The 11,893-nt window shown below is 43.6% G+C and overlaps 1 long non-coding RNA gene across 1 annotated transcript; it reads left to right on the top strand.

The window, feature by feature from the left end:
* Positions 1-4,983: 4,983 nt before the first annotated feature.
* LOC118380255 (uncharacterized) lies at positions 4,984-11,630 on the top strand. The gene is made up of 2 exons (XR_004824813.1): positions 4,984-5,244; positions 11,316-11,630. It is a non-coding gene; the product is annotated as an uncharacterized LOC118380255 (long non-coding RNA).
* Positions 11,631-11,893: the final 263 nt, after the last annotated feature.

Here is an 11,893-nt window from a genome sequence, read left to right as displayed (position 1 = left end):
GCATGGCGCTTGTAACGCCAGGGTAGTGGGTTCGATTCCTTGGACCACCCATACGTAGAATGTATGCACACATGACTGTAAGTCGCTTTGGATAAAAACGTCAGCTAAATGGCATATATTATTATATTACTCTGCTTTTGTGCTCTGATGGGATTGACCCATACATTTGTAGTAATAAAGTTCTATTATTACATGAATGATATGCATGTTCTGTGATCTGGGTCCATATCCACAGTGTCTCAGAGCAGGAGTGCTGGCTAGGATCTGTCCATACAAATCAAAGTTTATTTTGTCACGTAAAAGCCGAATACAACAGGTGCAGTAGACCTCACAGTGAAATGCTGACTTACAGGCTCTAACCAATAGTACAAAAAAGGTATTAGGTGAACAATAGGTAGATTAAGAAATACAACAACAGTAAAAAGACAGGCTATATACAGTAGAGAGGTTATATACAGTAGAGAGGCTATATACAGTAGAGAGGCTATATACAGTAGAGAGGCTATATACAGTAGAGAGGTTATATACAGTAGAGAGGCTATATACAGTAGAGAGGCTATATACAGTAGAGTTAGGCTATATACAGTAGAGAGGCTATATACAGTAGAGAGGCTGTATACAGTAGAGAGGCTATATACAGTAGAGGTTATATACAGTAGAGGTTATATACATCTAGAGGGGCTATATACAGTAGAGAGGCTGTATACAGTAGAGAGGCTATATACAGTAGAGAGGCTATATACAGTAGAGAGGTTATATACAGTAGAGAGGTTTTATACAGTAGAGAGGCTATATACAGTAGAGAGGCTATATACAGTAGAGAGGCTACATACAGTAGAGAGGCTATATACAGTAGAGAGGTTATATACAGTAGAGAGGCTATATACAGTAGAGAGGCTATATACAGTAGAGAGGTTATATACAGTAGATAGGTTATATACAGTAGAGGCTATATACAGTAGAGGCTATGTACAGTAGAGAGGCTATATACAGTAGAGAGGCTGTATACAGTCTAGAGGCTATATACAGTAGAGAGGCTATATACAGTAGAGGGGCTATATACAGTAGAGAGGCTGTATACAGTAGAGAGGCTATATACAGTAGAGAGGTTATATACAGTAGAGAGGCTATATACAGTAGAGGGCTATATACAGTAGAGAGACTATATACAGTAGAGAGGCTATATACAGTAGAGCAGGTGTATACAGTAGAGAGGCTATATACAGTAGAGAGGCTATATACAGTAGAGAGGCTATATACAGTAGAGAGGCTATATACAGTAGAGGGGCTACCCTAAACAGTCAGAGAGCTATATAATCAGCCTAGAGGGCTGTATACAGTAGATAGACTATATACAGTAGAGAGGCTATATACAGTAGAGAGCTGAACAGTTCAGAGGCTAAATACAGTAGAGAGAGCTATATACAGTAGAGAGGCTATATACAGTAGAGAGGCTATATACAGTAGAGGGGCTATATACAGTAGAGAGGCTGTATACAGTAGAGAGGCTATATACAGTAGAGAGAAAGTTATATACAGTAGAGAGGTTATATACAGTAGAGAGGTTATATACAGTAGAGAGACTATATACAGTAGAGAGGCTATATACAGTAGAGGAAGGCTATATACAGTAGAGAGGTTATATACAGTAGAGAGGTTATATACAGTAGAGAGGTTATATACAGTAGAGAGTTATATACAGTAGAGAGGCTATATACAGTAGAGAGGTTATATACAGTAGAGAGGTTATATACAGTAGAGAGGTTATAACAGTAGAGAGGCTATATACAGTAGAGACACTATATACAGTAGAGAGGCTATATACAGTAGAGAGGCTATATGCAGTAGAGAGGCTATATATAGTAGAGGGGGCACATCTGAATGGCAGAGAGGCTATATACAGTCACAGAAAAGACTATATACAGTAGAGAAACTATTTATACAGTAGAGAGGATATCTCAAAGTGCTGTAGAGGCTGTAAACCCCACAGTAGAGAGGCTGTATACAGTAGATGAGGCTGTAAATAAACAGTAACAAAGAGTTCCTGGACAGTAGAGAGGCTATATACAGTAGAGAGGCTATATACAGTAGAACTTTGCTATATGCAGTAGAGAGGCTATATGCAGTAGAGAGACTATATACAGTAGAGGCTATATGCAGTAGAGGCTATATGCAGTGGAGGCTATATGCAGAAGAGAGGCTATATACAGTAGAGAGACTATATACAGTAGAGAGCCTATATACAGTAGAGGGCTATATACAGTAGAGAGACTATATACAGTAGAGAGGCTATATACAGTAGAGAGGCTGTATACAGTAGAGGCTATATACAGTAGAGAGACTATATATACAGTAGAGAGTTCTCTAATTCTCTCCTTCTTTGGAAAGCTTTCTCAGAGTTTCTCGGAGGACCTGAGCCCTGAACCATGCCCCAGGACTACCTGACATGACGACTCCTTGCTGTCCCCAGTCCACCTGGCCATGCTGCTGCTCCAGTTTCAGACTGACCTGAGCCCTAGGACCATGCCCCAGGACTACCTGACATGATGACTCCTTGAGACTGTCCCCAACCACCTGGCCATGCTTGCTGCTCCAGTTTCAACTGTTCTGCCTGACTATTATTCAACCATGCTGGTCATTTATGAACATTTGAACATCTTGGCCATGTTATGTTATAATCTCCACCTGAAACAGCCAGAAGAGGACGGGCCACCCCACATATGCTCCCAAGCTCTCTTTCTTTCTCTCTCTCTGAGGACCCCTGAGCCCTAGGACCGTGCCCCAGGACTACCTGACATGATGACTCCTTGCTGTCCCCAGTCCACCTGGCCATGCTGCTGCTCCAGTTTCAACTGTTCTGCCCCTACTATTATTCAGACCATGCTGGTCATTTATGAACATTTGAACATCTTGGCCATGTTCTGTTATAATCTCCACCCCACAGCCAGAAGAGGACTGGCCACCCCACATAGCCTGGTTCCTCTCTAGGTTTCTTCCTAGGTTTTGGCCTTTCTAGGGAGTTTTTCCTAGCCACCGTGCTTCTACACCTGCATTGCTTGCTGTTTGCTGTTTGGGGTTTTAGGCTGGGTTTCTGTACAGCACTTTGAGATATCAGCTGATGTACGAAGGGCTATATAAATACATTTGATTTGATTTGATTTTGATTTGTTGAAGAGTCTGAGACAGTGTTGCAATTGTGATGGGAATCACGTTCCAGAGTTTCCTTGGTGTCCTGTTAGGCTGAAGGAGGTCAAAAACAGGGAGGATCGGGGCTGCTGAGAAGATCTCCTATACAGAGGCGGTGAAACTCGACGAAGCAGCGAGAAGAGATGATGAAGCTTTGGCAGCGGATGCCCAGCAGCCTGTGGATGTCAGTCAGTTGAGACTTCCTGAAACCCTAATTGTGAATAAGGTTGGTTTTGTTGCATTTAGTGCACATGTTTTTTCTGGATGAACTAGCAAACAATAGAAGAAACTGGAAATCATTGTGAAAGCAAAAAAAAAAAAAAAAAAAAGGTTATTGGATCTCCAGGATTTCACAGCTGAAACAATGCAGGGAATATTGTCTGAAGATGCTTCCCCCTCTCAGGCCCCAGAGCCTGTAGGAATCAGACCCCTGAGTCTATAGGAATCAGACCCCTGAGTCTATAGGAATCAGGCCCCAGAGCCTGTCGGGATCAGGCCCCAGAGTCTGTAGGAATCAGGCCCCAGAGCCTGTCGGGATCAGGCCCCAGAGCCTGTAGGAATCAGACCCCTGAGTCTGTGGGGATCAGGCCACAGAGCCTGTATGGATCAGACCACAGAGCCTGTGGGGATCAGACCACAGCGCCTGTGGGGGATCAGACCACAGAGCCTGTGGGGATCAGGCCCCAGAGCCTGTGGGGATCAGACCACAGAGCCTGTGGGGATCAGACCACAGAGCCTGTGGGGATCAGACCACAGAGCCTGTGGGGATCAGACCACAGAGCCTGTATGGATCAGGCCACAGAGCCTGTGGGGATCAGACCACAGAGCCTGTGGGGATCAGACCACAGAGCCTGTGGGGATCAGACCACAGAGCCTGTGGGGATCAGACCCCAGCGCCTGTGGGGATCAGACCACAGAGCCTGTGGGGATCAGACCCCAGAGCCTGTGGGGATCAGACCACAGAGCCTGTGGGGATCAGGCCCCAGAGCCTGTATGGATCAGGCCACAGAGCCTGTGGGGATCAGGCCCCAGAGTCTGTAGGAATCAGGCCCCAGATTCTGTAGGAATCAGGCCCCAGAGCCTGTAGGAATCAGGCCCCAGAGCCTGTCGGGATCAGGCCCCAGAGTCTGTAGGAATCAGACCCCAGAGCCTGTCGGGATCAGGCCCCAGAGTCTGTAGGAATCAGACCCCAGAGTCTGTCGGGATCAGGCCCCAGAGCCTGTCGGGATCAGGCCCCAGAGTCTGTAGGAATCAGGCCCCAGAGTCTGTAGGAATCAGGCCCCAGAGTCTGTAGGAATCAGGCCCCAGAGTCTGTAGGAATCAGGCCCCTGAGTCTGTAGGAATCAGGCCCCAGAGCCTGTAGGAATCAGGCCCCAGAGTCTGTAGGAATCAGGCCCCAGAGTCTGTAGGAATCAGACCCCAGAGTCTGTAGGAATCAGGCCCCAGAGCCTGTAGGGATCAGGCCCCAGAGTCTGTAGGAATCAGGCCCCAGAGTCTGTAGGAATCAGGCCCCAGAGTCTGTAGGAATCAGGCCCCAGAGCCTGTGGGGATCAGACCACAGAGCCTGTATGGATCCGGCCCCAGAGCCTGTGTTGGGATCTGAGTAGTTTAGACCAACAGAAGGAGTACATTTGACTTTGTTTTTTGAGAATAATATAAGTATGTTTATTAAAGTATCTCAGTTTTTACCCTCTCCAGCAGGTGGCGGCAATACACCTTTCTTTGGATGTAATCCACCAATAAAATCTTGAAGAAGAAGAAGAAGAAGAAGAAGAAGCCTCACCCCCTTCATTCTAATAGATGGATGTCAATGTTAGCAGGTACACCCTCCCTTTCCACATACTTCCCATCTGCTGAAGTTTCTTGCACAATTGCGAGGCTGATTAGCTAGACACACTTATGTGAAACACAGACGGGTTTCTAAACGAGATACAACATGAATCCATGTTTGGTTTTGATTTGGAAGGGCGTGGTAGCATCAAACAATTGGATGCAATTGTTTCCTGGGCAAACTTTCCGTCTACGCGATTCATCTTTGGGAAAAGTGTTGTCAATCAGGTACATCAACTGTGGGTCTGTGGTTGGTTAAATGATATACAACTAGACACCTGGGCGAGTTAGGCCTGCTGCAACTATGCATTTTAGTTGGTTCCTTAGGCTTTATGTGTTTGTGATTTAAATAGATGTTACATTAACTTCTACTTAGTTCGGCCCATCTCGTTATTAGGCCTTGTCAAGTCACTAAATCTAGATGCTGTAACGTGAAAAACTTTTTTTTTGTCAGAACTGATTTAAGATAGATAATAATATGTCTTTGTTGTTATTTAGATTAATTATTATTAATTAGTGTTAGGATGATTGCTAACAATCATGTTTAGGGCCTAGGCCTAGATGCCGTAAGTGTGGCCAGGTGACCAGGCCTAACTTGGATCACATAAGTTTAAAGAACGCTGACGCTGTCCGAACTCAAGGAGAGTTTTGTTGACACGTGAGATCCTGCTACTTAGAGTCTTCCTGCCAATACTGCACTTTATGGTAGTAGTGTTTGACACCCCGTAGAGGGAATTGGCTACGTTGCTGGTTACTTTGGATGTGTCCTAAATGGTACCCTATTCTCCATTTGACCTTGGTCAAAAGTAGTGCACTATATAGGGAATAGGGTACCATAGAGCCCTGGTCAACAGTAGTACACTATATAGGGAATAGGGTGTCATAGGGCTCTGGTCTAAAGTAGTGCACTATATAGGGAATAGGGCCCTGGTCTAAAGTAGTGCACTATATAGGGAATAGGGCTCTGGTCTATAGTAGTGCACTATATAGGGAATAGGGCTCTGGTCTAAAGTAGTGTACTATATAGGGAATAGGGCTCTGATCTAAAGTAGTGTACTATATAGGGAATAGGGCTCTGGTCTAAAGTAGTGTACTATATAGGGAATAGGGCCCTGGTCTAAAGTAGTGTACTATATAGGGAATAGGGCTCTGGTCTAAAGTAGTGCACTATATAGGGAATAGGGCTCTGGTCTAAAGTAGTACACTATATAGGGAATAGGGCTCTGGTCTAAAGTAGTGCACTATAGGGAATAGGGCCCTGGTCTAAAGTAGTACACTATAGGGAATAGGGCTCTGGTCTAAAGTAGTACACTATAGGGAATAGGGTGCCATTTGAAAAGGCAGGGTTTGTGTTTTGTTGTCCGTTGTCGCCTAGAGAGCAGTGTGGATTGAGAACATATGGAAACATATTGTTTCGTGGTTAGAAAAGCTGGGGTTGAGGTTGTTGGACAGGTTATAGAGGAGGGGGTCGGTGGTGGAGGAGCAGAAAGTTGGATGAGGAAATGTTGTTATCAATGAGAGAATCCACAGCTGGCTATAATATGGAGTGAGATTCATTTATTTATTCTGTAAATATGTGTACCACGATCCGGGCGTATATATTCAAAATAAATCATAAATAAAACTCTGATTTGTCAAAATATTTAAATATTTTGTAAATAAAACCACAAACCGTCAAAAAATAAAAACAATTATGCCAAATATTTCACAAATTAAACCATAATCCATCTATATGATGAATTTTTGTGAAATATTTTATTTTACATAAGTCTACAATTCGAAGAAATGAAGAACGATTTCTGAGCCAATGGTCAGAAATCCCTAACATTTACAACTGTGAAATGTGCTTGTGAATCTGTGTTCTGTGTTTACAACCATTGTTTTCTTGTCCTGCCTCTCTCTCCATTTATTGGGATAATCTTTGTGTCAAGTAAAGCGTAGAGTGAAGCAGTGTCTCATTCATATATATTTTTTGGGGGGGTAGAATGTTTTCTATCGAGAATAGCTAGCTAATAAAATAATAACTTGTAGCTGGGGATTTTAACAAGGCTAATCTGAAAACAAGACTCCCTAAATTTTATCAGCATATCGATTGCGCAACCAGGGCGGTAAAAACCTTGGATCATTGTTACTCTAACTTCCGTGACGCATATAAGGCCCTGCCCCGCCCTCCTTTCGGAAAAGCTGACCACGACTCCATTTTGTTGATCCCTGCCTACAGACAGAAACTAAAACAAGAGGCTCCCACGCTGAGGTCTGTCCAACGCTGGTCCGACCAAGCTGACTCCACACTCCAAGACTGCTTCCATCACGTGGACTGGGACATGTTTCGTATTGCGTCAGATAACAATATTGATGAATACGCTGATTCGGTGTGCGAGTTCATTAGAACGTGCGTTGAAGATGTCGTTCCCATAGCAACGATTAAAACATTCCCTAACCAGAAACCGTGGATTGATGGCAGCATTCGCGTGAAACTGAAAGCGCGAACCACTGCTTTTAATCAGGGCAAGGTGACTGGTAACATGTCCGAATATAAACAATGCAGCTATTCCCTCCGCAAGGCTATCAAACAAGCTAAGCGTCAGTACAGAGACAAAGTAGAATCTCCATTCAACGGCTCAGACACAAGAGGCATGTGGCAGGGTCTACAGTCAATTACGGACTACAAGAAGAAATCCAGCCCAGTCACGGACCAGGATGTCTTGCTCCCAGGCAGACTAAATAACTTTTTTGCCCACTTTGAAGACATTACAGTGCCACTGACACGGCCCGCAACCAAAACATGCAGCCTCTCCTTCACTGCAACCGAGGTGAGTAAGACATTTAAACATGTTAACCCTCGCAAGGCTGCAGGCCCAGACGACATCCCCAGCCGCGCCCTCAGAGCATGCGCAGACCAGCTGGCCGGTGTGTTTACGGACATATTCAATCAATCCCTATACCAGTCTGCTGTTCCCACATGCTTCAAGAGGGCCACCATTGTTCCTGTTCCCAAGAAAGCTAAGGTAACTGAGCTAAACGACTACCGCCCCGTAGCACTCACTTCCGTCATCATGAAGTGCTTTGAGAGTCGAGTCAAGGACCATATCACCTCCACCCTACCTGACACCCTAGACCCACTCCAATTTGCTTACCGCCCAAATAGGTCCACAGACGATGCAATCTCAACCACACTGCACACTGCCCTAACCCATCTGGACAAGAGGAATACCTATGTGAGAATGCTGTTCATCGATTACAGCTCGGCATTCAACACCATAGTACCCTCCAAACTCGTCATTAAGCTCGAGACCCTGGGTCTCGACCCCGCCCTGTGCAACTGAGTACTGGACTTCCTGATGGGCCGCCCCCAGGTGGTGAGGGTAGGCAACAACATCTCCTCCCCGCTGATCCTCAACACGGGGGCCCCACAAGGGTGCGTTCTGAGCCCTCTCCTGTACTCCCTGTTCACCCACGACTGCCTGGCCACGCACGCCTCCAACTCAATCATCAAGTTTGCGGACGACACAACAGTGGTAGGCTTGATTACCAACAACGACGAGACGGCCTACAGGGAGGAGGTGAGGGCCCTCGGAGTGTGGTGTCAGGAAAATAACCTCACACTCAACGTCAACAAAACTAAGGAGATGATTATGGACTTCAGGAAACAGCAGAGGGAACACCCCCTATCCACATCGATGGAACAGTAGTGGAGAGGGTAGCAAGTTTTAAGTTCCTCGGCATACACATCACAGACAAACTGAATTGGTCCACTCACACTGACAGCGTCGTGAAGAAGGCGCAGCAGCGCCTCTTCAACCTCAGGAGGCTGAAGAAATGCGGCTTGTCACCAAAAGCACTCACAAACTTCTACAGATGCACAATCGAGAGCATCCTGGCGGGCTGTATCACCGCCTGGTACGGCAACTGCTCCGCCCTCAACCGTAAGGCTCTCCAGAGGGTAGTGAGGTCTGCACAACGCATCACCGGGGCAAACTACCTGCCCTCCAGGACACCTACACCACCCGATGTTACAGGAAGGCCATAAAGATCATCAAGGACATCAACCACCCGAACCACTGCCTGTTCACCCCGCTATCATCCAGAAGGCGAGGTCAGTACAGGTGCATCAAAGCTGGGACCGAGAGACTGAAAAACAGCTTCTATCTCAAGGCCATCAGACTGTTAAACAGCTACCACTAACATTGAGTGGCTGCTGCCAACACACTGTCATTGACACTGACCCAACTCCAGCCACTTTAATAATGGGAATTGATGGGAAATGATGTAAATATATCACTAGCCACTTTAAACAATGCTACCTTATATAATGTTACTTACCCTACATTATTCATCTCATATGCATACGTATATACTGTACTCTACATCATCGACTGCATCCTTATGTAATACTTGTATCACTAGCCACTTTAACTATGCCACTTTGTTTACTTTGTCTACATACTCATCTCATATGTATATACTGTACTCGATACCATCTACTGTATGCTGCTCTGTACCATCACTCATTCATATATCCTTATGTACATATTCTTTATCCCCTTACACTGTGTATAAGACAGTAGTTTTGGAATTGTTAGTTAGATTACTTGTTGGTTATCACTGCATTGTCGGAACTAGAAGCACAAGCATTTCGCTACACTCGCATTAACATCTGCTAACCATGTGTATGTGACAAATAAAATTTGATTTGATTTATAATCTATAAACTATCATCTATAAACTATAAACTCTAAACTATAATCTATAAACTATAATCTAAAAACTATAAACTATAATCTGTAAACTATAAACCAAAATCTATAAACTATAAATTAGAATCTATAAACTATAAATTAGAATCTATAAACTATCATCTATAAACTATAAACTAGAATCTATAATATGTTTCTCTAAGGGGACCCCACATGGGGCCCCGACCCCAAGTTTGGGAACCACAATGTGTCTTTCTGATTTGCTTCTTCTTCTCTCTCTGTCTCCTCTGCTTCCTCCTGCGTTGCAGCCTGCCTCAGCCTCACCACTCATCACTGTCTGTCTCAATACTTGTCACGTTCGTTGGAATGAGTGGACCAAGGCCCAGCGTACTTCGAGTTCCACATACTTTTAATGAATAAAGTGAACCTTAAGCAAATACAAAAACAAATCAAGAATAAACTAACCGTGACGTCAATGCAATGCAACAGGCAACTAAACACAAACTTAAAATAAATGTAAATGTAAAAATCCTGAAACACAACATGTGCTAACGAGAAATAAAAAAAAATATTTTTAAATTCAGTTTTCTTCCAAGATCCTCTTAAACCTCTCCTATTAAAACATTTACATTTAAGTCAGAATTTATCCAGGTGATCTGGCATAGCCAGCAGTCACTTTACAATAGTGCATCTAAATCTTAAAGAGAAGGAAATCCTATCCTGCAAAAAAAATATTTTAAAAAATTCAGTTTTCTTTTGACTTAAAATCAGGGACTAAACGGAACAATTGATTGGTTTTAAAAATGTGCAAATATTTTACATTCCAGGTGAGCAAAGGAGATTTTACCAAGAAAACGCAACCTGGTGTGGACGGGAAGAAATTGTAACAATTTTGTCATGATTTAAAAAAATCGTTATAAATTCAGTTAGCTTTTTTATGCTCCGTTGACTAGGCTGCGTGCTAACATAGTCATGTCATTTGTTGTGCATCCTTAGCGATATTTATTATATGCTGTTGCTTCCTAGTCAATACGTCCGTATCCGATTACTGTCAATTCAATCCCTCTCTGTATATTGTTGAGGGGCAGAGAAATGTCAAAGGTTAAATTAAGTTATTCTATTCATACTGTAAAGACCTTAATCAGTAAACATGATTAACCTGACAATAATAAATGCGAGGGTTTACTTGTGTAACAATGCGTAGTCCATGTTTGATTATGGTTCAAGAGTGTTTGATAATTGTTTATTAAGAAGAAAATGTTTTGAAATGAAATGACCAAATAAAAGTAAGTTTGTGATGAAGCTTATGAATATGTAAAACTGTTTAATGACGGAACAGTGAAGTGCACACACACACACACACACACACACACACACACACACACACACACACACACACACACACACACACACACACACACACACACACACACACACACACACACACACACACACCTCTCGCCTCCTCTTTTATTGAGTTGACTGCTGTTTCTAAGTTTGATAAAATAACTTAATAACATGTTATTTCAAATGTCTTGTTCTGTGTAACAAGTGGTGCCCAATAAACATCTTAAACTTCATATTGTTATTATATTCCCACAGAGTTGTCCATACTGACTCAACGTATGAACCATGACCCCGCTTGGCCGCTTCTACCACTGACCAGCTGCCTTGGAGCAGCTCTCCACTAGTCAAGCTTCCGTTTCTTTCAGGCCCTTCCTGAGATGTTTGATGTGACTGCTGACTCGGCCAGGGACCTATAGCAAACGCTTCCCTAACTCTGTCCTGGGGACCCCAAGGTGTGGAATTTTTTTTGGTTTAATCTCTAGCATGACTACACAGCTGATTCAATTAATCAATTTGTAATCAAGCTTTGATTATTTGAATAAACGGTATAATGTACCACGTTCCAAGTCACTGGTTTCGCCCATTCTGATGTTCAATCAGTAACTGAATGCCTTGATGCCTGTCTGCCTGGTTTATATAGCAAGCCATGGCCACATGACTCACTGTCTGCAGGAGCAATACATTTTCATGAAAGGTTGGTGTACCTAATAAACTGTCTTGTGAATGTATATCACCGGCCTACAGTTACCGTTAATTCCCATCATTTACAGTTGAAGTCGCCAGTTTACATACACCTGAGCCAAATACATTTAAACTCAGTTTTTCACAATTCC

Source organism: Oncorhynchus keta, chromosome 8, assembly GCF_023373465.1.
Source record: "Oncorhynchus keta strain PuntledgeMale-10-30-2019 chromosome 8, Oket_V2, whole genome shotgun sequence".
Taxonomy (NCBI): domain Eukaryota; kingdom Metazoa; phylum Chordata; class Actinopteri; order Salmoniformes; family Salmonidae; genus Oncorhynchus; species Oncorhynchus keta.
Note: the sequence above shows the minus strand (reverse complement) of the source record. Positions and strands in the feature narration are given on the sequence as shown.